Source organism: Strix uralensis, chromosome 32 (genome assembly GCF_047716275.1).
Source record: "Strix uralensis isolate ZFMK-TIS-50842 chromosome 32, bStrUra1, whole genome shotgun sequence".
NCBI classification, from domain to species: Eukaryota; Metazoa; Chordata; class Aves; order Strigiformes; family Strigidae; genus Strix; species Strix uralensis.
The window spans coordinates 1,058,353-1,085,364 of NC_134003.1; the positions used below are offsets into that span (position 1 = coordinate 1,058,353).

A 27,012-nucleotide genomic window follows, 5' to 3' on the forward strand; every position below is an offset into this window, starting at 1 on the left:
GTGGTGGCTGCAAAGAAAGGTCTCCCAGCGGTCCTTGGTACAGATAGGGCTGAGAATTGATTAAAGGAGCATCAGAGGCTGAGAGCAATTTGATAAGAAAACAAAACAGTGGATCAATTAGCCTGGGAAAGAGGACGAGGCTGGGCGATAACGAGAAAGGGGGAGCGGGGCTGGTAAAACCGACCCCTACGGCCCCTACGATGGGGCTGGTGGAGCTGCAGGGAAGGGCTGGGAGGGGAGGAAAATGGTCCCAGCTGGATCCCCCAAGGGCTGTGGGGACCTGGGGCTATTTCAGCTTGGCGTTAGCGTGGGTCGATTCACAGCCTGGCCTACAGATGGGTTCGTTGTTGGCTGTGGCTAGTGTGAGCCCCGTGCAACTCATCGTGGGACGTGGTGAAGCATCTCCAGGCTGCTGCTCCTCTGACCAAGCAGGTCTTGCTCCTCCAACCAAGAGAAGCAGCAAGTTTCTCATTTCAGAGAATTTCTTTTTTTTTTTAAGAAGCAGGTTTTGCTCAGGGCTCACACTGTCGCACACCTGAGGCAAGTTTATTCACTGGAAACACACAGTTATACCCAGGTCCTGAGTCCCATCCAGATGCTCTGGGAGCTTTCAGATACGGGTGCCAGACGAGCAAGCAATTAAGTAACTCAACGGAGCCTTGAAATAATTAGACCAAGGAACACAGCTCGGCAGATGAGTTTAGTGAAGAAACGGGAGTGTTGGAGAGACAGAGATGAGAAGGGTGATCAGGTCTCGACACAATTATCTAGAGAAAGTCTGCTCCAGACTGATTAGTGGAAGGGAAAAGAGCTTTCCAGGCAATTAGGTGAGGGAAATCAACTCTGGGCAGGAAGAAAATAGACTATGGAAGAGATTGGGATGGGAGATAGTGAGTTATCTCTGCTCCCGAGTTAGACAAGGGAGCTCGATAAGGGCTTTCTGATGCGGAGGCAGAAATGAGGATTAGGGGGGATTAGGGAGCAGAGGTGGGTGTGCAGCGGGCGCTGGCAGGGAGAGCTGGGTGCTGGGCAAGGGGGAGTGGGGAGGGGGGTGGCAGGTTCTCCCTGGGATCAAACAGCAGAAACCAAGCCCGACACCTGGGGAACGGGGGGAGCGAAGTCCTGGGATCAGGGCTAACACAATAAAATGGGGGTGGCCGTGGGTCGGCGCGGGGAAGGGAGTCGGGTGCTGGTTCCAACCCGTCACGTGGCAAAATGCTTCTTTAATCTGTGCGGCAGGATTAGCCCCTCGTGCCCCGAGATGGTAAGAGCCGGCAGGTCCTTTCTGCGTGAGCGACTCTGACTTTAGGGCAGGGGAACCAGCAGGAAGGGAGCGTGGCCGGGGGAGAGCACGGGCCCAGCACCCCCCCGGGATGTGCCCCGTGGCACCCGATGGGAGCACGCAGACGGTCGTGCAGAACGGGGTACCCCCAGCAGAAGCTTTACCCCGGGTTTTGGGGTGCTGAGCCACCGTGAGAGAGGTAACAACGGTCGGCTGCAGCCCAAGGTCGCGTCGCAGGTCAGCGGCAGCTGCAGCTCCAAAGTGCCGAATCCTTTGGGAACGGATGCATTTGCTATTTAATTAGCCTTGACTGCTGCTAGAGCAGATTTTGCTGGTCTTTTCCTCTCTGAAGCTGGCCCTGGCTTGAATTTGCAGTGAGCCAGGCTCCTTACGCCTTTTTTTTTTTTTTTCCTTCCTTGCCCTTTTTTTTTTTTTTTTTTTGAATTCTTGCACATAAAAAAGGAAAGCGGAGGGAGGGAGCACAGCATCACCCGAGGCACATGATGCTGACTCTGGTGCTGCTGGAAGGGGAAGCTGTGGTTTGGCTGCCGGGTTATATTTTGGCCTCTGGAAATGACCCTTTTGGAAAGATAAGCGCCGTCTTGCCAAGCTGGGTCAGGGGACTCGCGCAGCCCCCCCTGGGAGAGGCGTTGGTGGCTGGAGCGGGAGCAAGGGACTTGTGAGCAGTGACCCAGGGCAACGCTCAGCCCCCGGGTGCTGCTGCACCGCATCCTCGCAGCGACGGGGCTCAGCCCCAGCCGCTCAACTCACGCCGGGGCTGCGGGGAAAGCAGCTGCCACCCTGTTCCCCATCACAAACCATCCGGCCTCGACGGCAACGCGCTGGAAAACAAGCCCCAATTTAACCCAAGCACCCGTAAAGGTCATGGCGGGGTTTTTTTTTTTAAATTTTAAAATGAATTTATTTCTTTTTAAACATCTTTAATTTACATTTTGTTTTCCTGCTGATTTGCACTTGTGAGGTTTGGCTGCAGCTCCCGGCGGCTGATTGCCAGTGATGGAGAGCAGAGCCAGGGCCAGTTGGGGAAGGTCTCCTGGACACTTGTCCCTCCTGGGCGTCACAGTCCTGCTTTTAACAGCAGGAGGGCAGCTCTGACATATCTCTGTCACCCTTTGGCCTCTCTGCTGAGCTCGCCGGGACGAGCCTGGTTTCTGTGGGGTGACAGCATTATCTGGGACACAAGTAGAGCCAGGCTCCGCTCCGGTCCCTGTTTCTTCGCAGGAGCTGGATATCCTCAGGAGATAGCGAGGCAAATCGTGCCCCTGGGACCCCACATCCTTCCCCTCCCATCAATGGGATGGAAACAGGGCTTTATGGTGCCCTACAACCCAGCAAAACCCCGAGAGAGGCGTGAGGATCCGTCCCTCGGGGGGCCTGAGGGTGCGTCCTCCTCCCAGTTACAAGATGCTGCTTTTGTTCAAACCCGAACGTGGCTTTCAGTGTTTTCCTTATTTTTTAAATTTTTTTTCTTCCCCCTTTCCAATTCCAATGCAAAAAGTATTTGGGGAAAATAGAAATATTTAGACATTTCCCTGACAGGCGGTAGAGCTGGAAGGGTTCAGCATCGTGCTCGTGCGCTCTTATGAAACCTCAGCACAAAGAGTTGGGCTCGGGGGTGCGCGTGTCCTCGGCTGCCGTGCTCCGACCCACATCGGGACCCCCAAAGGGTGGGGTGTTGGTGCTCACCCGTGATGGGTCTTTCCTCCTTCCAGCAGACGGGCACAAAGTTGCCTTCAAAAGCTACGTAAGAAAATGGGTTTGAGCTGGTTTTGGGGTGGTTTTTGCAATATATAGATATATATGGATAAAAAACCCCTACAAATGTCATATATATAAATAAAATATATATAAAACCCATATTTCTCATATATATAAAAAATATATTTCACTTTACATTGTGCATCTGTCAGTTCTGGAAAGGGAGTTGGTGTTTGTGGTTCATACCAGCCACCCATTTTCCCACGTGCAGGGCTCGGCGGGGTGTCTGGGTGCAGAGTTTGGGCCGTTTGAACCTTGAAAGGGCCGGGGAAAAAGCCCATCTGCAGCCCCGTGACGCTGCAGGGACCTTGGGGATGTCAGTGAGGGCTGCTGGGGACAAAGCCACCCTCCTCCGTGCCGATAGCCCTGGGATGAGCCCAGACCTCCCTTCCCAGAAGGCAGAGAAATCACCAGCCCTGAAACTTGCCTTCCCCACCCCATTTTTCTCCCGCTCACACCCTCCGGTTTTGGTCTCGGGGAGATGTTAGCTGCGGAGAAGGGCTGGTCGTCTTGCCCCGAGCGGCGGGTGGCCGCCGCACCCTGCGCTGGGGAGGGGACCGGTTCCCATCCTGCACCCCGCTCCCTCCGTCCCAGCCGCTCAGGCTTCCCCCCATCGCTCTGCCTAATTCCGTGGGGCAGAGACACCCCCCCAGCAGCCCGGTGGGGTTTTGCGTTCCCTGTCCCACCGCTGTCCCCTGCGGGCTGTGTCCCCGCTGCGTGGGGTCCCCGGACACGGGTGCCACGTGTGTGGTGGCATCTGCGCAGCACCAGGTGCCTGGGGCCGCTGAGCCGCATCCTGGGGGTGGTGAGAGGGGCTGGAGGTGCTTTTCCTTGGGACTCTGAAAGAGGAATTCAAAGCCCACGTGCCTGGAGACCTTGCCAGGGCAATTTTCCTGCTCCGAATTTCAGCGAGGATTTTGCAGAGGTGTTCAGTTGCCCCCTCCCTCCCCACCCTTTTGTAGCGCGTTGCTGGGCCGGGGGAAATAAATGCATTTAAAGAGTTTTGTGGCTGCAGAATCTCTGCTGCTCGGGATGACGCGGAGCCGCCGATCTACCCGGGTGGGGAGATGCCGGAGCAGGGCTGCGGCAGTGGGACGAGTCCCTGCCCCGGCCCCTGCCTGGTGGGAAGAGTGAGGCAGGGTGAGCTGTTCCCAAACCGCCCCGTTGCCCTCCTGTCCCTTCCAGAGGGGACCCAGAGGGGTGGTTTTGCCCCATGGCCATGTCTGCTCTGCCTCGGCCACCCTCAGCATCTGGGTGGACCCCTTGGTGGGGTGGGGGGGGGGGGGCAGAGACCGTGGGGGCTGGGAAGGATGGAAAGGGGAGGTGGCATGACCGTGGGACGGGGTCTGCGAGTCGGGCACCCACCGCGGGCTGGCGGGAGCTCTGGGGCTCGCTGCCCCTTCCCGCAGCCCCCACATGCATCCCGGCTCCATCGTTAGCCTGACCCCTGATTACACTCCACAGGCTCTGCATCGCTGCCGTTACCCCGGCAACGTGTCGTCGCCACAGCAACCGTGACAACCTTATGTTCATTAATTTAAAAAGGTTCACAGTGTAACAAATGAAATAGTTATAAGCTTGTCAGGGTGTTAAGGAGCAGGAGCTGACAACTCACCCCCCCGCTGGAGCAGCCCAGCCTGGCTCCAGCCCCGGGAGCAGCTCTGCCTCCAGATGCCATCCCAGATCCTCCAGCCCAGCTTCACCACACCACCCTTAATTGCTGCAATTACTTTGGGCCACTTTTTGGAGCATCCTGGCAGTGTGGCATCGCTCGGTGACCTCCCTGGGGAGAGGCAGACCCGGTTTGTGACCAGGAGCCGGATGCAGGTGGCGGGGGGGATCTGTGGCAGAGGGGGTTTCGTGGGGTTTGGGCTCAAGGTGCTCCCTGTGTTGGGGCGTCCAACCTGCGGCGTGGCTGGTGTCGAGTACAGCTCGGCCCCTCGATGAGTGGGTTCAGTTTTGGGCCCCTCACTCCAAAAAGGCCATTGAACGACTCGAGCGTGTCCAGAGAAGGGCAACGGAGCTGGTGCAGGGTCTGGAGCACAGGTCTGATGGGGAGCGGCTGAGGGACCTGGGGGGGTTTAGTGTGGAGAAGAGGAGGCTGAGGGGAGACCTCCTGGCCCTCTGCAACTCCCTGAAAGGAGGGTGCAGAGAGGGGGGAGGAGTCTCTTGAGCCAAGGACCCAGCGGCAGGCCAAGAGGGAATGGCCTCAAGCTGCGCCAGGGCAGGGTCAGACTGGCTCTTAGGAAGGATTTCTTTGCAGAAGGGGCTGTTGGGCGTTGGAATGGGCTGCCCAGGGCAGGGGGGGAGTCCCCATCCCTGGAGGGGTTGAAGAGTCGGGTTGAGCCAGCGCTGAGGGATCTGGTGGAGTTGGGAACGGTCAGGGTGAGGTTCATGGTGGGGCTGGAGGAGCTTCAAGGGCTTTTCCAACCCAGATGAGTCTGGGATTCTGTGGGGTTACGCTGCCGTCCTGCCCCAGAGGGAGCATGGGGTCTCATAGAGGATAATTATTTTCATGCAACCTTTAGTATCTGTGTTATTACAATTAATATCTTTACCTTTGCAGTCAATATGGCTGAGAGAGGGAGAATAAACAGACTAAATACATGACTATATATATATAGCTTGTTTCCTTAGAAAACGTGGACAGCATCAGAGATACCCTGGACAGGCCACATCCTCAGCTGGTGGAAGTTAATCCTGGCTGGCTGAGCCCAGCAGCTGGGGTAAATCAGTGTTTTCCTTGAAGTTCCAGGGCCAGGTTGCTGGCAGGTACAAGTAGGTGTTGCAAAAATGAAGATAATAAAGCCCTGGCAGTTGATGCCAGTTGAGTATCTGGCTCTTACTTCATTATGTATTATTTTGCTGAAATCTCAGCAGACTTCAAGTTGACCATAACCCTTTAATCTCAAATAAAGGCCATCCTCTGTTTGGCTTTTTGTAAGTAGAAACATGAAAGGAACCGGTTTAAAAAAAAAATCTCCTGCCATCGCGATTCCACTCGGCGAGCTGAGAATAAGGTCACTTTTCAGCAAGAAAAGTGGCTGGTTTAGTTAAAAATAAAAATGGTGAGTTCTGGGCCACATCCTTTCCTGGTGGAAGCCGGTGCTGGTTTGCACTGGTTTTTGCTAGCTGGGACCCAGCGTTTCCCAGCTCCGACAGCTCACACACATGGTCTCTTGTGCTGGCAAAGTGTCGTTCCGGGGAGCAGATTTTGCCCTCGTTTCAGCCCCTGAGGCGCTTTCCTGGCGGGCAGGAGGTGGTTATCACAGCAGGGGGGTTCCTCACCCACCAGCCCCGCTCTCCCCGTCCCCATGGCCATCCCCGCAGGCAGACGAAGCCCAGGCGGGAGCCACCGGCGGAGGATTTGTGTGGCAAAGGGGGACGGCAGCCGCTTGCGTCCCCGCTCTCTGCCCGGCGCTTCAGGGCTGAGCAGCCTCCGCAGGCAGCAGCGGGAAGAGAAATCTGGTGAGCACCCGCGGGTGCTCGTCTCCTTGCCTTCAAGAGATCCTTCAAAATCTTTCTCAATAATTAAACAAGCAAGGCCTAAAAATAGCACCGAGATCTACTATATGTGGCAGGATAATTTAAGGGGAGAGCAGGGAACAAAATGTCCTCTGTGTCCCAACCTTCCCCCCGATGACTCGGTGGGCACTGGCTGAGCGCGGGGGTGCTGCTGGGTTGCAGGAGCAAGGGTGTGGTGGTGGGTGGAGGGGATGCTCCCCCAAGCAGCTGGGCTTGGGGACCTTTTGGACGCTGAAAGAGGCTCTTTGGCAGCTTTTTATGTCATGGGTGAGTTTTGGAAGGGCGTGGCAGCCTCGGCTGGGGGTCCCAGGCTGCAGTGAGGAAGGCACCCATTTGGGCACCCCATTGCAGCTCCTCCTCCACTCCAGGCACTGGCAGCAGGGACCCCAGATCTACCCCAAAATAAGCGGGTGGCATGGTCGACCACCCAGCCCGTGGCTCAGATGCTGCCGTGTATGGCAGCCCAGGAATAGCATCCCCAGACGCGGCAGCCTGAGCCTTAAATACCCTCTCTCCCAAGTCCTTGCTTATCTTCAAAGCTCTCCAGCATGAAAGCAGGTCTGTGGTGGAGCAGATAAGCCCCTCGCCTGGAAGGTGAAGGCGCTGCTCGAGCCTCTGCTCGCGGGAGAGGGCTGCAAGGGGGGCCCTGGGCTGGGGAGGGCTCAGCCCCTTGGGGTGCGGGGACTCGGGCCCGTGCCACATCATCCCTTTGAGGGGGGGCTTGTGCTTCTCTGTCCCGTGGGGAGAAGCAAAATGAGACTGGGTGCCAGCAGTCCCAGGGCACGGTGATGTGAAACGGGGCTGCAACCTCCACTCAGATTGTGATTAATTATTCCGGCTGTGAGACGACAGGGTTGCCGGGATGCTGCGCCAGGCGCGCCGCGAGCTTGCAGCGAGATCATCTTGCGGTGTGGAGGAGCCCATGGGGAAAGGGAGCCGGGCTGGAGCCCATGGGGGCACTGGGATGCCTGGAAAGAGGAGAAGGAGATGGGATTAGGAATGGATAGCAGCCCCAGGGGCAGGGCGAGGGAGGGAGCCAGCGTTGTTGCCTCTTGGTCCCTGTTTGGGGCACCCCAGGACCTGCCCGCTCCCCATACGGGGCTCCCGGCCCGGCCTCCCAAAACTCCCTCGCAGAGAAAGGCAAACAGCTCAGCCGCGCGTTGCATAACCGGGGAAAAAAAAAGGCGTCCTCCGGAGCCGAGTGGCTGCCGGCCAACGTTTGGCATTAAAGTGGAGCAGAGGATACCGGGAGGGGAGCGCGGATTAGGCGGGGAGGAGACGGGATCAAGTGAGCAGCAGCGAGGGCAGCCTGGCCGCTGCCTTGCAGGGGGTCACGCTCCCAAAAGCCACGGCCGGGAGGGTTCAGGCTGGTTTTCGTGGTGCAAAACACGGCGTCACGCAGCCGAACCCACGGTGCAGAGCCCTCGGGGCACCTCCCAGCTGCATCGAGGCTCAGCAGTGCTGAGATGGGTCCGACCCACGGCTGGGAGGCTGCGTTGACTCACGGGTGATAAGGACCTCACCCAGGAGAGGGTTTTGTGTGTGTGTGTGTGTGTGTGTGTGTGTGTGTGTGTGCTGGGCTCACTTTGTGCAGGTTTAACAGGCTGGGCGATGGGGAAGGTGCTGGGCCCTTTCATTAGGGCCAGGCATGCGTGCAGGATTTGAGAGAGCGTCTCAAGGAGGGTTGCGGGGCGGGGAACGGAGATCGTTATGTACAGCAAAGAGGTCCTGGCTGCAGAAACCCAGATCTTTGCTTTCTCCAGGCATGGAGCTGCTCTGGATCTCGCGCTCTGATTCAGCAAGATGTTAAGGCTTGTAACTTTTGGGAGTTCCTTGAAATTGGGCTGCTCCCAATCAGCAGCTACTCCTACACACGCAGGATATGCACTTGCTCGGGGAGCCTGCGGAAGCTCTACCCCGCCGGCTGCTGCAGCCACCGTGTGCACCAGAAAAGGGAGAGCGTAGCTGCAGTCGCTTTGGGAGAAAAAGGAGAGATCTAGTTAATTTGAAATTGCAAGATGCTCCGTGGCGTTTTTCTTCCGAGGTAGATGTTTTCACAGCCTCGGTTAGCTGATAAGCTGCGTGCTGGGCTTAAGCCTCCGGGGTGCTAAAAGACACCTCCCTTGCTGATAAAACCCCAGCAGCGGGAGCCGGGGGATGCTCTGCTGTGCCTGCTCTGCCCTGGGTACTGCTGCTGTCCTGGCTGGAAACCTCCAGCGCAGCCCAACAAAGTTGCTGCCAGTTGGGCTGAGCTAAGCCCAGTCTGGGTTTGCTGCCTGGAGAAGCTTTTGGATGTTCGCCATCAGGGTTTGGCCCCGGCGGTTACCCCAAGGAGCGTAAGCCGTGGTGTGCAGAGCCCACGCCGTGCCATACAGTGGAGGGGGGGAGGCAGCAGCGTGCTGGGGGTGTCAGCAAACGGTCCTGACCCGTGGCTGGGATGTTCAGTGTGAGGAGGAGAAGGGGAGGGGAGACCTCATCACTCTCTGCAGCTCCCTGAAAGGACGTTGTGGAGAGGTTGGTGCTGGTCTCTGCTCCCAGGGAATTAGTGACAGAACGAGAGGGAACGGCTTGAAACTGCAACAGGGGAGGGTCAGGCTGGACAGGAGGGAAAAATGTTTCCCAGAAAGAGTGGTCAGAGAGTGGAATAGGCTGCCCAGGGAGGGGGTGGAGTCCCCACCCCTGGGTGTGTTTAAGGGCCGTTTGGATGAGCTGTGGGGGGATGTGGGGTAGGGGAGAGCTTTGTAGAGTCGGGCTGAGGGTTGGACTCAATGATCCCGAGGGGCTTTTCCAACCTGAGTGATTCTGTGATTCTGTAAAGCTCAGCCCATGCTTTGGGACAGCAGTGGGGTCCTACCTGCCCCCAGTTTATCAAGGCTGGTGGCCCAGTGCTCTCCAGGCTGGTCCAAGCCTCCAGCCAGCCCCGGTAGCCCAGCTCAGAGTCACCCTCCCTTTTGCCTCACGGCGGGTCTGCGCTGGCCTCGGGGCCCCCCACACCAGGCTGCCCCTGCCCGGCCCCTGCGAAGGGGTGGCCCTGACTCAGTTCCTCTCTCGGCCGCAGACGGTCTGTGGGACTTTGGGCAGGACGCTGAGGGTGGCTGCCTTCTGCAACTTGCTTTTTTATTTTTTTTTTTTACATTTTTTTTTTCCCCTTCTCTGGTGGTGGCTCCTGTTTGAGGGCTTGCCGCGATGGTTCCCACTCGCCCATCTGTCTGCCTTCAAACGCGGGGCTGGCTGCTAGCGCGGCCGGCGGCACCGAGCCGGGGCTGAGGATGCTCAGAGGGGAGGAGGTTTGGGGCTGCGAGTCTGTGCCCTGGGGAAGTGCCTGGGGAGCTGAAGGGCAGCACTTCTGCACTCAGCTTTGCATCCAAATCAGGATCAGAGCCAGGAATCTCTGTCCCCCAAGAGCCTTGTGGTGCCAGCGCTGGTGGCACGCTGCCCAGGCTTCCCGGCCTTGGGTCGAGGATCAGGGCGAATCCTGTTTTAAGGCAAAAGGTTATGGGCGGGAAGGAAGCAATCATAAAGCAAACACCCCAGCGTTCTCCAACCACACATGGCTTTGGCACAATAAATAGAAGGGAAGGGACAAAAATAACCCCCGGGGTTGCAGTGTGGACACAGAGAGGAAGCAGGGCTGTTTCGGGGCTGGGGGGTTGCTCTCCCAACCCACCCCGAAGCCCTGAGTCACGGGTGAGTTGATGTCCCGCAGGGCTGCAGCTCTAAGACAATATCCAGGAGCTGAAATTATGAGCGAGCTTCAGGGAAGGCACCTGAGCCCTCGCAAAACTCGCTGCACCCCACACCTGAGCCCTCGCAAAACTTGCTGCACCCCACACCTGAGCCCTCGCAAAACTCGCTGCACACCACACCCTTGCAGAGATCTGGCGCTTTCGCCACGTGCAAACCCTGTTTTCAGCTCTTCGGCCCCAGTCGAGCTGCACCTTAATTTAGGCACCGGCAAAGCCCAGATGTAAAGGCACAAGGACTGGCCCAGGGCCTGGCAGCCGGGAAAAACCCCTGGGAGTCTGGCTTTGGGTTTTGGAGCCGGGTCTGTGAGCTTGCACGTCTAATGCGAGCTGCCTTCCCTGGCCGCCAGCGCTTCTGGGCCACATTTGGGGTGGGTTTGGAGAGCGGCGGGGAGGAAGGGAGGATGCAGGCACGGACCTGGAAGCAAAATGTTTTCACGCTCCCATGCAAGCCTCGCAACAGGAGAGAAAAAGCTTCGTCTCAGCCCAACCTGCGCCGTTTCCCCCCCTGCTTCCTCCTGGGGTGACACAGGGAAACCCCTCCTGGCTGCCCCACACCCTTGGAGGGGGGGTAAAGAGGGGTTTGGGGGGGCAGCGGGGCTCCTGTGCCCCCCGCCCCACGCGGCTCTGCTGCTGGGGTGCGCAGCTGGAGCCCTCGCAGGGCTGTGCCGCTTTAAACCTGCCTCTCCCACGTGCTGTCTGGTTGTGCTGGAGACGGTGACGCAGGCAGGACGTCAATGGACGCTGTGGGAGAATTTAGACTTGGAGAGGAAGGGGGGGGGCAGGGAGGAAGGGACTGTTTGCAGGGAGCGGGGGGCCGTGGGGCTGGGGGGGGTGCACGGCTGGGGTACAGGGACCCGGCACCCAGCCTCGCAGGGTCCCCTGGGAGCATCGCCGGTGGCTTCGCTCCACGAAACGATCCCCCCACCCCAACATACCCCCCCCCAGCAAACACTGGGGCCTCCGCCAGATGCGAGGGCAAATAATCCGCCTCCAGCACACCCGTGCCCGGGTGGGCGGCGTGGGGGGGCCACGTGAAGGCGACGCTTCCTCCCCCCCACCCCCCCACCTTGTCACCGCAGATGTGCCACCCTTGTCCCCTCCGTGGGTGGGGTGTGCAGTGAGTGTGCCAGCCTCTGCGCTGCACCGTGCCCTGGGCGGGTGACACAGGCTGGCAGGGATCTGGGGGGGTCATTGGGGCTGCCCCGTGGCTTGGGGGCATCATTGGGGCTGTCCCTTGATTCGAGGGGGTCACTGGGGCTGTCCCTTGACTTGGGGGGTCACCGGGGCTGCCCCTCAGCTCAGGGGGTCACTGGGGCTGCCTGTTGGCTCAGGGGGTCACTGGGGCTGTCCCTTGATTCGGGGGGATCACTGGGGCTGTGCCTTGACTTGGGGGGTCACCAGGGCTGCCCCTCGGCTTGGGGGGTCACTGGGGCTGTCCCTTGAGTCAGGGGGTCACCGGGGCTGTCCCTCGCCTTGGGGCTGGAGAGATTGACCCTGTGAGTGCATCTCACTGCACAGCTCCAGCTCCTCTCCCCGGTCGGTGTTTGCTCCCCTGTCCCCAAAATCAGGCCAGGCCACCGCCGAGGGCATCGCCACCCCCCGCCAGGGTCAGGATCCAGCTGATGTGGGGCTGGCAGGAGACCCACATCCATCCCCCCTCCTCGCTTCAAGCTCTGCAGCATCCCAAGGGCGCCGGCATTGCCGGGTGATGAGCTGGCGGCGGCTCTTCCACGCCAGCGAGTGATGAGATGAGCCACAGACTTTGCTTCCTCGCCACATCTGACTCCTATCTTTTTAAAAGCCAAACCGGTCTCCCCAAAAGCAGCGTGGGAGCTCTGCGCCCACTCGGCTCGGCGGGAGGAACGGCGGCAGAGAGAGACCAAAAGCTGCGGCGAGAGGGTAGAGATGCTGCTCCACGGTGCTCTCGGCCTCTTGGCTTTAAAACCAGCCCTCAACCGGCTCCTCTCCCACCCGCCCTGCGCTCTGTTCACGAAAGGAGCAAATGTTTTTCCCACTTTAGGTTTTTGGGTGTTTTTTTTTTTTTTTTTAATAGCCTGAGGGTGTAGGTGGCTGCATATCTTGGAAGACCCAGGAGTCCTGCCTCCTACCCGTTGGCATAGGGCAAGGGAAAGCAATTTCCACTGTCAAGAGGCTGCGTACCAGCTGTACGAAGCCATCAGCCTGGTGTGGGAAGGGAGTTACTCAGCATTTGGTTCCCAAGAGAAAAAAAAAAAAAAAATTACAGCTCAAACTGACTTTCCAAAATACTTTGAGGTTCATAGTAATGTTCTCGTCTTCGTCTCATAAATATCCTGGGTTGGATCCTTCCCTTGTTTCCACCCCATAGCTCAAGGAGAGGCACCGGAGCTCGGCTGCTGCACATTATTACGACTATTTTTATTTTTTATTTCTTTGGATACATGATCTCAGTTGATTGGAAAACAAACGCCAGAGAATCCTTGAGGAGAGACTGCAAACAGCTCTTGGTGAGATGACTAATCCCATCTCTATCTAAACCAACAGGGTGCTAAAAATAGCCCTATTTCTAACAATAAATATAATAAAATAACTTAACTGACAACAAACAGCCCCAAAAAGCCAAACATGCTGAAAAGTCCACTAGAAATATGTATCATGATGGGGGAAGGAGCCAGCAGGAAACTGTGTCACTGAGTCAGAGGGGTGACGACGGCGGGGGTGCCCGTGCCACCGGCGATGCTCGGGTCGGACCCGGCCTCTCCGTCGAGCGCATCTCACCTCTTGCCCTAACAGAGATATTTGTGTCTTGTAATTAGTTTGCCCCAGATTAATGTGGGGAAAGGTGCAGAGGCCACACTCGGCGGGGGGGGGCACGCACCAGACCCTGAGAAAGCCCATCACGGGGCTCCCGGCTGTGGTCCCGCCACCCTCCTGTCCCCGAGCACCCGCTGTCCCCTGAGGAGCCCCGGAGCAGGACCCCGATCCCCAGCCCCGGGCTGCGGGTCCACTCGCCCCCCGGCTTTCCCTGCGGCATTTGCTCCCTGCCCGCGAGCCTCCGCGAGCCGCGCGCTCACCTCACACCTCGGATAATTTGCCGCCTACTTTCCACGCACCAGGAGCCTCCTCCCACACCCGGCGTGTTGCAAAACGTCCCCCCCCTTGGCTGAGTCACCGGCATCGGGAACCTCTTCCTGCCCTCCCGGCCCGGGATGGGGCTCGAGGAAGAGCCGGCCATGATGAACAGCCCCAGCCAGAGCGCACACCCCAACCTCATCCTCCCACACCACCCCTTTGGGGACATAACTGGGTTTTTTGGGTTTGTGCAGCACTTTGTGCCGTGGAAGAGCCAGCGCAGGGCGACTGTGTGCCGCTGCAAGATGGGTGATGGTTAATGGTCACGGGCAGGGTTTTGGTAAAAAGCAATGGCTGGCTCTGCTCCCCCACCCCGGCAACTCCCCTGCGGCTGGTTTTGTGCTCCAGGGCCACCGGGAGCGCCCGTATTCTCAGTGCTCCAGCTGGATGTGACCCAACGGGGCTGGGACATCACCAGTCCCCAACCCCCTCATCCTGGGACAATGGCCTCGTGTGTGACGCAGTCACCCCTCAGCATCCCTGTCTTCGGGGGCATCAGACTGCTGCCGGATTCGTGCCGGCTCCACGCTGCCTGTACGGGAAGGCGGGCTGCGCGCCTGCTGCTTGGGGGGAACCATGAAACGCCTCTGACCCCCGGCACAAACATGCTTTTGCCAGGCGCAGTCCCGCGCCAGCTTGATTTTTATTTTTCCTGCTTTCTGTGGCGCGTGGGAGCCGTGCGGCACTTCTCCGGCCAGCGCTCATCCAGTGGGAGAAACCGGCACGGCCGTGCCCCTCGGCACTGACCCCTCCAGTCACCGGCCCCAGCCCCAGCCCCGACGCCGCCGGCACCCGCCGCCCCAACGCTGCGGCCCCCGCCAAGGCGGAGAGACAGGGACGGCGCCACGTCCCCAACCCCCTAAAAATCAGCGTCTTGCCCCAATCCACAGCCCCAAACAGTCCCGGCACGGAGCGAGCGCTGCGGTGGGAGTCATTGTTCAACAGGTTGGATTTCTTGAGGGTAACCACAGAGCAATTTATCCGGGTTGATGCTACAGGAGGAGCTGGAAGAGAGGGAGCGTAATGCCCCGGCTTGGAGCTGGGCCCGGGCGCTGTGGCCCTGCAGCGCCGAGCGCAGGAAGCCCTTGGCCGTGGCCAGTCGCGGCCGTGGCGTGTGCTCGGCCGCGTGTTCCCAGCCCCGAGGATTCGGTGCTGCGGGGAAGGGCCGCGGCATCGCCCCGATGTCCCGCGGGAGCCCCGCGCCTTGGAGATGCAGGAGGGGAGGGTGGCACGGGGTGGCCCATATCAGGACCCCCCCCCCCCGAGGGTTCTGTGCTGGGGCTGGACACTGAACCGGGACCTTCGGCCGCCTCCGAGCGCCGGATCCAGCACCCCAACCGCAGAACCGACCCTCTCCCCGGGGCGAGGGGGGGCCAACGCGCCCCAGCGTGGCTGTGAGGGACAGAGGCCAAGCCCGACCGCGGGGTTCCGGGCTGGGATGACCCCCCTCGAACCCCACCGGCCCCACTCCCCCGAGCCCCAGCAGCGCCAGGCAAACCCCCTTCCCCCACCACCCCCCCGGGGCGGCTGCGGGCTGCACACAGGGGCTGCGGGACCCCAACACCCCCCCCCCGCACCCCGCGGTGCGTGAAGCACCGACACGAGTGGGGTTGAGCTGGGGGTGGGGTGGGGGGGGCGCCGCTCTTCCCCCCCCAACTCCCCCAACCCCTGGCTCTCCCCTCGGCTCCCCCCTCCCCACCACTCCCCCGGCCCCCGGCTCTGCCCCCCCCGGCCCCGCTCCGCTTCCTCCGCGCCGCCGCGGCCATTGGCTGCCCGCGCCCTGCGCCGCGCCGCGTCCTGACGCTGGGCTGGGCCGGCCCCGGCGATGGTCGCTCCCCGCCGGCTCCGCCGCAGCCCCGGGAGGCGGCTGGGCTCCGCGCCCCGCTAAAGGTGGGTCCCCGTCCTTCTCTCGCGCTTTCCTTTCTATGTTTTAACGTTGGGTCGCTTTGATTATTTTTTTCTATTTTTTTTTTTTGGCTTTTTTCCCCTTATTTTTTTTTATATTTTTTTCTGCGATTCTGGCGTTACTTCCGAGAACGGCGGCTCCCTCTTTCCCCCCCCCCCCTCCCCCCTGCTCCGGGCCGCGCCGCTCGCGTTTGTGTGTGTTTTTGGTGCTCCCCCCCCCGCCCCCCTCCACCTCCTCTCCCTCCACCCACCCCCCCTCGCCCCTCGGTGCCGCCCCGAGGCGGCGGGGATGGGCGGCGGAGCGCGGCCGGAGCGCGGAGCCGGCGGAGGCGGAGAGCACATCCTTCCCCCCGCCACCCCCCCCCCCGCCGCCGCTTCAAAACAAACCGTCACCAAAATGGTGCAGAGGTGAAGGAGGGAGAGGGAGGAAGGGGAAGAAGTGTCGCCTCGGCCTGGGCGCTGCGGGGGACAGGTGAGAGGGGGCGAGATGGGGAGGGGGACACGGGTGGGGTGTGGGATGCGGGTGCAGGGTGCGAGGGAAGAGGAGGGGTCCCTCTGCCCGCTGGGTGCTGCTGATGGGGTGGGGGCAGGCGCTGTGGGGGGGTGCTCACCCCGCTCTGGGGCAGTGCCGGAGGGGTTGCACCCCCACGGGACCCCCGCCCCCGGGTGACAACCCCTGAGCCCCGCCGGAGTGGCCTTGCAGGACCGAGGGGGACGTGGGGCCCAGCAGCATTTTGGGGAGGGGGGGGGGGATGCCCTCCCGGGTGGGGCACGGGGTGATGCTAAGGGTGCTGTGGGGGAAGCTGCCGGTGGCGGGGGCCGCTGGTGAGGCTCGGGGTGCTGGTGGGGGGGGGCTGTGGTTTTTGATTGGCAAGAGCAGCTTTCGGAGAGCCGGCGGTAAATCGAGTCCTGGAGCTTCGATGACTTGGCCGGGTGCCGGCTCTGGAGCTGACAGCTGTGATTGTTTGTTCCTCGGGGCCGGTGGCAGCGGTGGGGGCCCAGCGCCGCGGCTGCCGGCCGACAGCGGCCGGAGCGAGGTGCCGTGGTGGGGGGCAAAGCCCCCGGTAACGCCGCCGCGGCCTCCCCGGGCCGTCGAGCGTTTCCTCGCTCGAGGCGACGAGGGGCCGCGCGATGCGGGGGGAGGATGTGGTGGACAGGGCGTCCCGGCATCTGTAACGCCTGTTTGCCAGCGGCTTATCTCCTTCCCAACAGCTCGCCCCCTTGGCTTTATTCTTGGCTTTTATTATTTATTTTATCCCCCCCCCACCCCACCCCGCCTCGCGCACGAGAGCGGCACACACCCAGCGAGACACACGCGTGTGCGCACACGCACGGCTCTTCCCTCCGCGCCCCGGGAGCCCCGTGACACCCCACAGCCACGAGCTGGGGTGTCCCCCCCACCCTTCGTTCCTCATCCTCCCAGGCTATTGGGAGCCACCACGCGTTTTTGACCGGTGACCCCCCCCTGCCCCCACCTGCAGGCAGGGGTCTGGGCAGGGAGGCAGATGCTGGTAAGTGGAGCACAGCTGGTGCGAATTCCCCCCGCGCCTCCTCCCAGGGCAGCGCTTCAGCACAACGCCTCTGCCTGCCCCCCCCGCCCCCCCGCGCCGGGGAAGGCCTAATCCTGCCCCTCCAAAGCCTTTTCTCCTGCAGCGTGTGGCCCCACGTGGATTTTTTGTTGCTCCGCCAAGGTGGGGGCTCTTAAACCGCCGTCCCAGGACAGCCAGCCCGAAACCTCGCTGCCGGCGGGGCTGCGTGGGTGACAGGCTGTGGATTTTGGGTGTAGGTAAGGTTTATTCTGGGTGTTTTCTTTCCTTCCCTGGGCCGATTCGGTGCTGGTAGCCCCGGCGTGGGGAGCGCTGGGGCTGCCCGTGTCCCTTGGGAGCTCAAAGTGAGCTGCCTGCCCTGCCCTCAGGATTGTTGCCTGTGGGCTCCTGAAGGTCACGGACCTCTGGCCAGGCCTCGTGGCTTCTCCTTTCCTCCCCCCCCACCTTGCCCTTCAGCTCCTACAGTTGTTGTGGCTTTGCCAGGCTGAGGCATCCGCACTTGTGCTGGGCTCGGAGCAGGTGGCCGGTGTCCCCGGAGCGGCGGGGGCCACCGCTCGGGTTTCGCCGGTGCTGCCAGCGCGGTGGAAAAGCCACGGCAGGGGTTTCACCGGCTCGTGTGGAAGGATCTGGTGGCTCCTGCGGCTGGTGGCTCAGCGCTCCCACTCCTGCCCCAGCTCCCCGCCCCCCCAGCTCCCAGCACAAACCAGCTCGGGGGCTCCTCGTGCCGGGTGGTCACGTCCCTGCCTGTGCTTGGTCCTGCTGGGGGGCTCCAGGGACCTTGGGAAGTGCCGGCTTTGTCAGCGGGTGACCTTGGGCAAGTCCCTTTGCTTCCCCACGCTTCGGTGTTGCTCTCGGGGGGGGGGGGGGGGGGGTGTGTTTTTCATGTGTTTATCCCCCCCATCCTTGCTGGTGTGGGGCTTGGGAAGTGCAACCACGGAGCTGGAAAGGGCTTGTTGCTATTTTATCCTGTCCCCGAGCGGGCAGGGTGGAGGCACCGATGGTGCTGGAGTCACCCGGGGTGGATTTTTCCCAGGCTGCCAAGTGAAACAAGTGGGGTCTGATTCTCATTTAACGCCGCAGCCCTTTACTGTGACTCTGGCAACGTAAAGGAGCCTAAATATGGTCATAAACCACATCCACTTCGAGGTCTGTCCGTGCTGCCAGGGCAGCCTGACGGCGGCTTTGTGCGGAGGAGAACAAAGCCCAAAGTGTCGGATGAAAAGTCCGGGAGCGGGACCCAGCTGCCGCGGTGCCGGTGCGGGCCGGGAGCTGCCGCTGGTGGCTGCCTGGCAGGGAGGTGTCGATGCTGGTGCAGGCCCTGGCTCACGGAGGAAGGATGAAGGCGAGGGTGGGGGGTGATGCCTCCCGGCTCATCCTGAAGGACCAGGAGGGGCTCAGTTATGGGCTCTGCCACTGTGACCCTGGGCGAGTCATTTAAACTTAAAAACGCATCAGTGGTGAGGGGCAAAAATTGCTTTTCCTTCTTTTTTTGTCAAGCCAGAGCGTTCCTGGGGTCAGGTTGGCATCGCTCGGAGCGTGCTGGGAGGGTCCCGCCGCGGGACGCTGTGTGGCATCCCCCCGCCGCGATGGCTCGCGGGGCCACGGCCGTTTTCCGGTGGCTTCTTTGGGATCGGAAGCGAAAGAGGCAGAGGGCTGCGTGTCGCTGGCATGGCCCCCGCTTTGCCGGACCGCTGCCGCCTCGCCGGGTGCCCTCGGTAGCCCGAGATGCCGTGCAGAGCCGCGGTGGTGCCCGAGGCCTGGGAGCATCCCGTTAAATCCCGTTAATACCCGGGAGCACGCGTGGAGGTGGCCCAAGCGGGGCCGTGGCGAGCCGTGGCGGGGGCTGTCGTGGAGATGCCGTGTTGGACTTCCCCATCTGCAACCAGAGCTAAAAATATCCCCTCTGCCTCGCCCCGTAGCCGTCCCATCTGTTCGGAGGGCGAGCTCCTCGGGCCAGGGACTCTTTCTTATTTTTATAGTTATTTTGGCAGTTCCTAGAGGCTGAGCCGGCCGGAGTTCAGAGGTGACTCTATTGCAAATGACAGTCCTGCCCCTGGGAAGGTTCGGCTCTGCCGCCACGGCGAGCGAAAACCAAGTGAGTCAGAGCAGGGGCAGGGAGGAGGAGGAGGAGGGTTGGGGAGGAAGGCGTTGAAACCCGCGGCCGTGCCGGGTGCCGTGGGGTGGGAGCTGGGTGCCCCCGGCCGCGCTCGCCCTCCCCGCGACAGCAGGACTATGGGATGCATCACCCCCTCGCCGGTAGTTACTTTCCCATCCAATGCGCCTCTCAGGCTTTTATTTTTTTTTTTTTAATTTTTCTTTCCTTTTTTTCCTCTAATTAGAGAAGCTTTCAATAAAAAGCTGAAATTTGTTAATCATTTTGTTTGATCAGAGCTTAGGCAGTGCCGGAAGACCTCTAGGTTTTTCCCTCTGCCTTGTTTGAGCAGCAGTTTGCTTTTGCTTTCAAGATGGATCTAGCCGTCTGCCTGCCAGCAGCTCTACCTCCACAGATCTGTCGCTTTTCATCTCGCACTCCAGTTTGGTTTGCTTGTGCTTTTTCTTTAATTTTTCCTTTCGCCTCGCTCCTGGTGTCTCCCTGCTGTAGCTCCCCACCGCTTGAAAAACGGACAAGAGCTTGCATCCTTTAAAAAATTGGGGGGAAAAAAAAAAAAAAAAAGTGCCCACGTGGAGCGAGGACTTGTTAAAAACATGGGGAATCATTTTGGAGCGGTTTATTTGGGGGGGGGGGGGGGGTGGGGGCTGTACATTTGCTTTCTCTTAAATGGTGGATAAAAAGATGAGGGGAGTGGGGCCTCTGAGCTGCACGCGGAGAGGTTTTTGGGGAGGCTCGGCCCCGGTTCACGCGGAGGCTGGGGGGACGCGGCAGCAGCTCCCCAGTTCCGTGGCCGCTCTCTCCTGAGCTATAGGTGAACCTCCTCCCCTATATAAAAGTGGGGTGGCAGGGGTGGATGAGACAAGGTGGTGTTGGGGCTCCTCTGGTCGCGGTGAGCTGCCCCGGCTGTGGTGGAGCGCTGGGATGCCGGAGCACGCCGGGACCCGTCCCCGATGCCCGCGTGCTGCCGTGACACCCCGTGAGGTTTTTAACACCCGCAGCCTGCCAAAAGCAAAGCCAGAATCAGCAGGAGAAGTGCCGGGGTAGGTGCCTTGGCCTGTGCGGTGAGGACGAGCTGGTAGGGCAGGATGATGCCCACGCTGGATGTGTCAGGCTCCGGCCGCCACCCAGGAGCCATCGCGGTGTCCCATCGCGAAGCAGCCGGACCGGACCGCGCCGCAGCCGCACGTTTCGCTCGGTGCAGAGCAGGACACGTATTATTTCACAACGTGCAATTAGCTGTTGGTTTTCCTGGAGCCGGCGCGCGGCCGTGCCCGGTGGCTGCGCGTGGAGGAGCGCAGCAGCACCCGCGTCCCCGACCCTCCTTGCTTTAATTGATCAGCGCTAATTGAAATCCTGAAGCGGGGAGCTGAGTCCTGCCGTTGGCGCTGACGTTGCCCCAACGCCCGGGTCCTGCCGGTGCGACCGTCTCAAGGTCAAAGCCGTGCCGCGGTGGCTTTGGGCATGAGCCGGCGAGGGGTTGAAGCGCTCCCACCTCCTGCCTTGAGTCAGTGTTGTTTTGGGGTTGGAAAGGTGGTAATTAAATGACCTATTTCTGGGCAGGGAGGAAGAGGAGGAGGAGGAATCGTTTCTCTTTCCAGAACTTCAAACAGCTTCCAGCAAGCGTCCGGCGCAAACCCAAAACCGCTTCCAGGAGGAGGCGCCTCCGAGCGACCCCCAGCTGGGATGCTCGGGGTGCGGGTGGGGGGCCGGGTGCCGTGGGGAAGGGTGACCTCCCACTGCAGCGTTGCTGCCGCATCGGCCTTTTTTTGGAAGGAGGCAGGGCAAAACCACAGCTCCTCATTTTTTATTTTTTTTAATTTTTCTTTTATTTTTTTTTTCCCAGCCCAAAAAAATGAGTAAAGAGATTCAGGAGGCAGCGCCCACTCGCAGGGCTGAGTCCCTGACCCGAGCCCACCACGGGGCTGCAAAGGGGTCACCTCTTGTAGGCTCATCTGGCAGCAAAGGGATTCCTCCTCCTCCTCCTCCTCCCCCAGCAGGGAATATTTGCATCGCCTGCGAGGCCAGATCCTGCACCCCGCAGCGGGGTGCTGGGGGCTGTCAGGAGGGTGTTACCTGCCCAGGAGGATGCAGTGGAGCTTGTGGGGTGGAAGGTGTTATTGATGGATATAAGCTGTGGTTATAAATAGCCTTGGTTGAAAGTTTTCATCTTCCTTTTTAAATGAAAGTGCCTTTTGGAACAATGTGACTTTTCTCCATCCTTTTGGAAAGGACCTTTTTTTTTTTTTCTGATTTTGAAGATAAAACTTTTTTTTTTTTTTTAAAAAAAAGAGAATTTTTCCTTTCCAATTATTGGAAGACTTCAGGGAAAAATCACTAAGCGCCACAGAAATACCCAGGAACACATCCCATGTCGTGCAGGTGGGGAAAATATGTGGGGTCAGATTTGTTTGCTTTGGTTTTCCTCAAAAAAGAAATTGAGGATGGAAAATGTTCACGGCGTCAGTTAGAGTTTTCTATCAAAGCGGTCAAAAATTTTAGGGGCTGAAAAACCGGGGTTTGCTTAAAACCTGGTGCATCAAGCTTAAAAAAAAATAAATAAATTGGATGAAGGACTTCTGTTTAGTAAAAAAACTGGCAATGTTTCTGGGTTTCTGTCTGGAATTTTTCGGTTGTAAAACCTGAAATCCTCCCCCACCCCAAGCAGTAACCTTGAGACACGGAGCTGTAGCAGGAGTTTCCACTCACAGGGAAGAAAAAAGTTTTTTAAAAAATGTGAACGAGTTATTTGGACCAACCAGACTTTTTTTTTTTTTTCACGCGTGCAGTCACCGAGACCGTCCTGTCCCGCAGCCCCAGGCCGCGGTGGTCTGCACTGAGAGCATCTTCTCCTGCAAAAATTTTAGCTTTTTCTCCTAAAACAGTGTGATTAGGGGCTGCGGCGGGGATCGGGCCCCGGGTGTGGGTGCTCCTGCTCCGTGGTGGCATCCATGGGCGAGGACCTTCCGCAAAGCTCGGGCCTGCGAAGAAACGAGCGGGTTTTTACCAATCTTGAGGCAGTACGGAGGCAGAGAAGGGCTGTGTGTTTGCGTAACCATAGGTGGGGTCTGAGCTGTCATGCGTTTTCTAAATATCGTGATAAATGTCCCCGTGGAGCTGGTACTGGCGTGTGAGCCAGCTTTCAGCTTTGGGAGGAACAACCCGCCTTGTCCGAGCGCAAGCGGGGCCGTCCCCGGGGCGCGGTGTCCTGCAGCACCTGCGGCATCTCCGCGTCACTTTGGGAGGGGACCCTGGTGCCACTGGGGTTGGAGTGGCTGAAAAACCTGCAGCTGGTTAAAAATTTACTCTTCGCAATTCTGCCAAAGGGGGCTTTGACTTTGGCTCTGCCATTGGGCGCCCGTCCGGTTGAGAACTTGCTGGAAAAACCGTGGGGGGAAGCAAAGCGTTTGTGTGTGACATCGACCGTCTCCGCCGGTGCTGGCAGCACCCGGGAGGTCGTGGCGGAGGCGAGGGGGTGCGGCCGGACACGGTTATCCTGGGGGATAAATCTCCCTGGAGATGTGTCTCTGCCCCTCTGCGACAGCAGCAAATTCATTTCGATGGAGTTGGGTGGCAGAGTTGGGTGAAGGCAGGGTTTGCTCGGGCGTGAGCTCGGGGTGGTTTTCCGTGGTATTCCGGTGAGGAGCGGCCCTTGGGATCACACGGACAGCGTGAGGGTGCCGGGCTCTCCTCCGAGTGCGTGGACCAGTGTGGGGCGCTTGGGGGCTCCCGGGAAGGGCTCAGGGCTGCGACGTTGGGGCGCAGCAGAAGCCAGGCTGCTCTCCAGCCTCTCCTCTTGGGTGACACTTCCCTGGAGAGCTCGATGGACACCTCGCTCTGCGCCGTTTAGGAGGACTCCATGCCCCATCTCCTGGGTTTTGAGCCCAGGGATCAATCACGGATCCATCCCCAACCTTCCCTGACTCGGCACGGCCGTCCTTCCCACGCGCCGGCAACGAGCCGCCGGGAAAACTAGCACCTCTCGACTCGCTCGTTCAAAAATATCCCCGGCCCCGCGCAGATGCCGCTGCCAAGATGGGGAGAGCAGAGCCGGCGCTACCTCTTTGCAGAAATCTGTCGCCTCGCTCGGCGGTGGGGAGGTTGGGAGCTGCGTAGCGCCGAGCCCCATCGCTTTCTAAAATAGAAGCAGAACAAATGGTTGGAGCAGGATGCTGGTGGCGAAGGCAGCCAAGCCTCTTCCCGCGGCAGCTGGTGGCTGGTATGCTGCTTCTTGCTCCCTCCATCAATCCTCTCCCCAGAGCTGGCGTTTTATTGCGGGGGGGAGAGGCGAGCATCTGTCTTTTGGGGCGGCGTTGGGCACACCGGTGCTTTTTGGGGTTCGGTGTGACCCCCCTTGGTTTTTGGTACGGTTGAGCTTTAATCAAGCCGTGGGGGTGGCGGGGAAAAAAAAGGGGGTTTGGTGGCAGCGCGGTGCCGCGGCGGGTGCGAGATAAGGAGGAGACGGGGAGTCGGGTGGTGCCGGTTCGCGAAGGGACTTTGTCCCAAAACAATGACGTAGGTGCCGGGTTGAGCCTCGGGCACGGCGCGGCGGTGGGGTGCCGACGCCGGGTCGGATGGGTGAGCGTGGAGCTGCTGCTGCGGGAGGGTGGGGGGATCCTGGTGAGGTCTGAGGTGCTCCCGGGGTCCCCAGGTGTCGTGGGAGCCGCCTTGGGGCCAACGTCTCCCTGGGGAACGGGCTCACCGCGCCCGGCGGGGCCGCGGCACCTCGGCTGCACCCTGCCGAGGCTCGGGCACCTCGCCGCCCCGCTCCCCCACCGACGCTGCTCCCGAGGGGGGGACGAAGCCGCGCGTCCTCGCTGGCACCCAGGAGAGGAAACGGTGAGACCGGCTCTGGTTACAAATCAAGAGAGTTTGGAAAAAACCTGTTCGTTGCCCTCTGATCTTTGAGGTTTAAGGCCAGACGAGCCTGTGCTTTAGCAAGCTGAATTTCACGCCTGCCTTTGCGCCGGAGAGGGCTGCTCCAGCTGGATGAGATGTACGTGGGAAGGTCGGGAAGAGGCTTCCCGTAAGGGAAGATGTTCTTGCCTTGTCCTTTCCAGCGGAGAGGACCAGCCACCGCGAGCTCAGCATCCGCTCGGGTGACCTTCAGCGCCTTCTGCTTGGCGAGGGAGGAAGGCTGCTTTGCATGCCTTCTCCCCGCGATGCTACACATGTACCGAGCAAACGGGGTCTTTTTGTTATGCAAATGCAGCTTTGTTTTTAGCTTCTCAAAGATAAATACCTTTGAGGCTAAATATGGAGCTCAGGGCACCGCTAAAAGCAACCCTGATGGCTCAAGGGCTGGCAGGTTGGATGCTAAAGCTGGTGGTTTGGGGGGTTTGGCTCCCCTTTGGGGATTGAAACAAAATACTCTTGATTTATTTATTTTTTTTTTTTCCCTGAGGTTATACAAGCTTTTTCACAGCGAGGAGCCCCGGCGTGGGGTCCCGTGGCTGGTGTGCAGCACCTGCTGCCCCGCGCCTGGATTTCCCATTTTTGCAATGATGCGCTGTGATTTTTTTGGTTTTTTTTCCAAGATTTTACGGGCTTGGGAGACCCTTTTGTCCCAGCATCACGCCGCCCTCCAAGGATCCCCACTTTCAGCTGCCTTTCTGAGCTGTGTCCAGGCACCGTGGCTCCGGTGCAGGACCGATGGTGGTTTCCACGTGCCTCCCAACACCGGCCACCTGGGTTTTGCCATCGGGGTCTTTCTCCCACCTCACAGAGAGAGAAGCCGAGGGGTGCTGCACGGCTGGAGCGGTGCTGGACGCTGTGCCAGGTGCTGTGCACTGGACCAAAGCGCCTTTTTGTCACCTCCCCGCTCGCAGCCGCGCACTGGAAGGAGGCGTGGGCGAGCGTGGCGTGGGGTGAGGCGTCCCCCGGGGCTTTCTGGCTTCCTTTGGGACCCTGTGAGCCCACTGGCAGCTCGTGGCGGGGGGTCACGGGCCGTTGGGCGGTGTGTTTGTGTACGGTCTTATTTTTGTTTGTGTGTCTTTCGGAAATTTTCCGTCACGGCGGGTGCCGGTTCAGTGCCTGGTGATGGGGCGGGAGGGGGCACGGTGGGGGATGGAGACGCGGCTAAAAGTGCTTTAGCTTCTGCTCATGCAATTTTCCTATTCCTGTGCTGCAGGAGAGCTTGAGGCTGCTGGGATTTGGGGGGGCTGAAGCCCTCAGGGCTCTGCCTCGGGTCCTGGTTCATCCCTCCTGTGGTGTCACAGGTCACCTTCCAGCCTGAAAACTCGCTGACACCAGCCCGGGGGCTCTTTGGGGCCGAACCACCGTAGTGTGATGCTACGAGCACCCAGAGGTATCTCATGGCCTTGCAAAACCACGGAGCAGTGGTGGGTTTTTCTCCCATCGGGAGCTCAGGGACTCCCACATCCCATTGATGATGGGATGCCACCGGGACCTGACCTGGGCAGAGCAAGGTGGAAGGGGAAGGTGGTGGAAAATAAAGGTAAAAAAAGGGCTGGGCGGCTCTTTCGGAGCTGCTGCTTTGCAAAGTGGGTTGGTTTTGCCACCGACTGGGTGCTGAGCTGTGGTGGGCAGAGCTAAGGCTGCCCTGAAATAGGGTGTTCCTGCTCGGGGCTGCCCCGGCTGCTGCAAGGACTGTCTGGGAGTTTGGGACTTGTCACTTTGTCCTGGCAGGGTGACAATCTGCACCCTCCGAAACCCTGCGGGGTCTGGAGCATCCATGCCCGGGGAAGCTGCTGCCCAAACGATGCCCAAAAGCGGGTCCCCTGCTCTCTTCATCTGCGGGTCAGCCCCGCTCCTCTGGCATCTGCTAATGAAGCCAAGGTGCCACCTTGGTTGTTTCTTTATTCTTTTTTTTTTTTCCCTAAATACATTACCAGTGCAGCTCATCCATATTTCAACCACCTTCTCCCTCCTGTTCTCACGCTGAAGCCTATAATGCTGAAATTATAGCATCACCCTCGTCGCCATGGCAACACGCAGGGATGTATTTAAAAAAAAAAAAAAAAAAAAAAAAGAGGACCAGAAGCCCTCCAAGGATTATGACTTCAGTGAGGGATCAGGCTGGAGGGGAATCTGGGTCACGGCTGGAGCAGGCTTTTCTTCCAGCCTGTCTTCGGTAATTCCCCTCACGGCGACCTGGGGGACGCGCCAGGGCAGGGCAGAGCCGCCGTTAGCACCCATGGGTGCTCCCCGCGGTGGGTCCGTCTGCCCCGGGAGGTGCTGGGCTCAGCGCCTCTGTGCACCCCAGGGAAGGGCATCCTCCGCGAGCTCAGTATTCCCACCCAAAATCCAGGCTTTTTAATCAAAAGTCTTTTCTGTTACAAAGCGTGTGGTGCCTGCAGGAGTGCCGGAGCCACGCTCTCTGTCTGCCCCTGGTTTGTGCATTGCAAGTTTTCTCTCTCATCCCCCAAAATAAACAGGACTCTTCTTTTCTAATTTTTTTCCTCCTCTTCTTCTTCTTCTTTTTTTTTTTTTTCCTCCCTTTTTCCACACCCCCAGAGCCGCTGTTGCTGGTGGCAAGGAGCCCAGACTCCGTAGGAACTCAGAAATGCTGCAGATCCAAGCCCCGGCTGCCCTCTCGGTTTCGCAATCCTTTGGAGGGGGGGAGAGAGAAGGAATAAAATGGGAGGGGATTTTTTTTTTTTTTTTCTTTATTAGAGATTTATAGACTTTCCCACCAGTAGGGACAAGGAGCTGGAGCCGAGCGGCCAATTTTCTACAGTAAGTTTCCAACACTGCTCCTCTCCGGCCTGTGTGAAACCCTCTGCGGCCTCACCTACGGTGGGTTGGGTTGGTTTAATTTTTGGAAAACCATCGGCGATGCTGGCGGGGGGGCGGCGGGGCGAGGGCTGCCGGCGTGGGGGGCGGCGGCGGTGCTGCTCAGCCCGCCGGCACCTCCCATGGCAGCAGTGGTGGGTCAGGTGATGCTCACGGCTGGGAAAAATCAGCTCAGGTGTGGTTTTTTGAGCTGTTAAAGCCTTTTTTCTGCCTGTTTTTCGGTCGCGTGCAAACCCTTTGGCTTGGGCTTCC

At 59.6% G+C, this 27,012-nt stretch overlaps 1 protein-coding gene across 7 annotated transcripts in view; it reads left to right on the top strand.

Moving 5' to 3' along the window:
• Positions 1–15,155: 15,155 nt before the first annotated feature.
• MEF2D (myocyte enhancer factor 2D) overlaps positions 15,156–27,012 on the top strand; it is an 86,451-nt gene continuing 74,594 nt past the window's right edge. For 3 of the 7 annotated variants that reach the window (XM_074852890.1, XM_074852897.1, XM_074852899.1), the window contains exon 1: positions 15,156–15,333. The gene's annotated coding sequence lies outside the window, so the exon portion shown is untranslated. Of the gene's footprint in view, positions 15,334–15,725; positions 15,821–23,198; positions 23,225–25,952; positions 26,764–27,012 lie in introns of those variants that run through there. The other 4 variants (XM_074852896.1, XM_074852891.1, XM_074852892.1 and 1 more) reach the window with 4 other exon arrangements.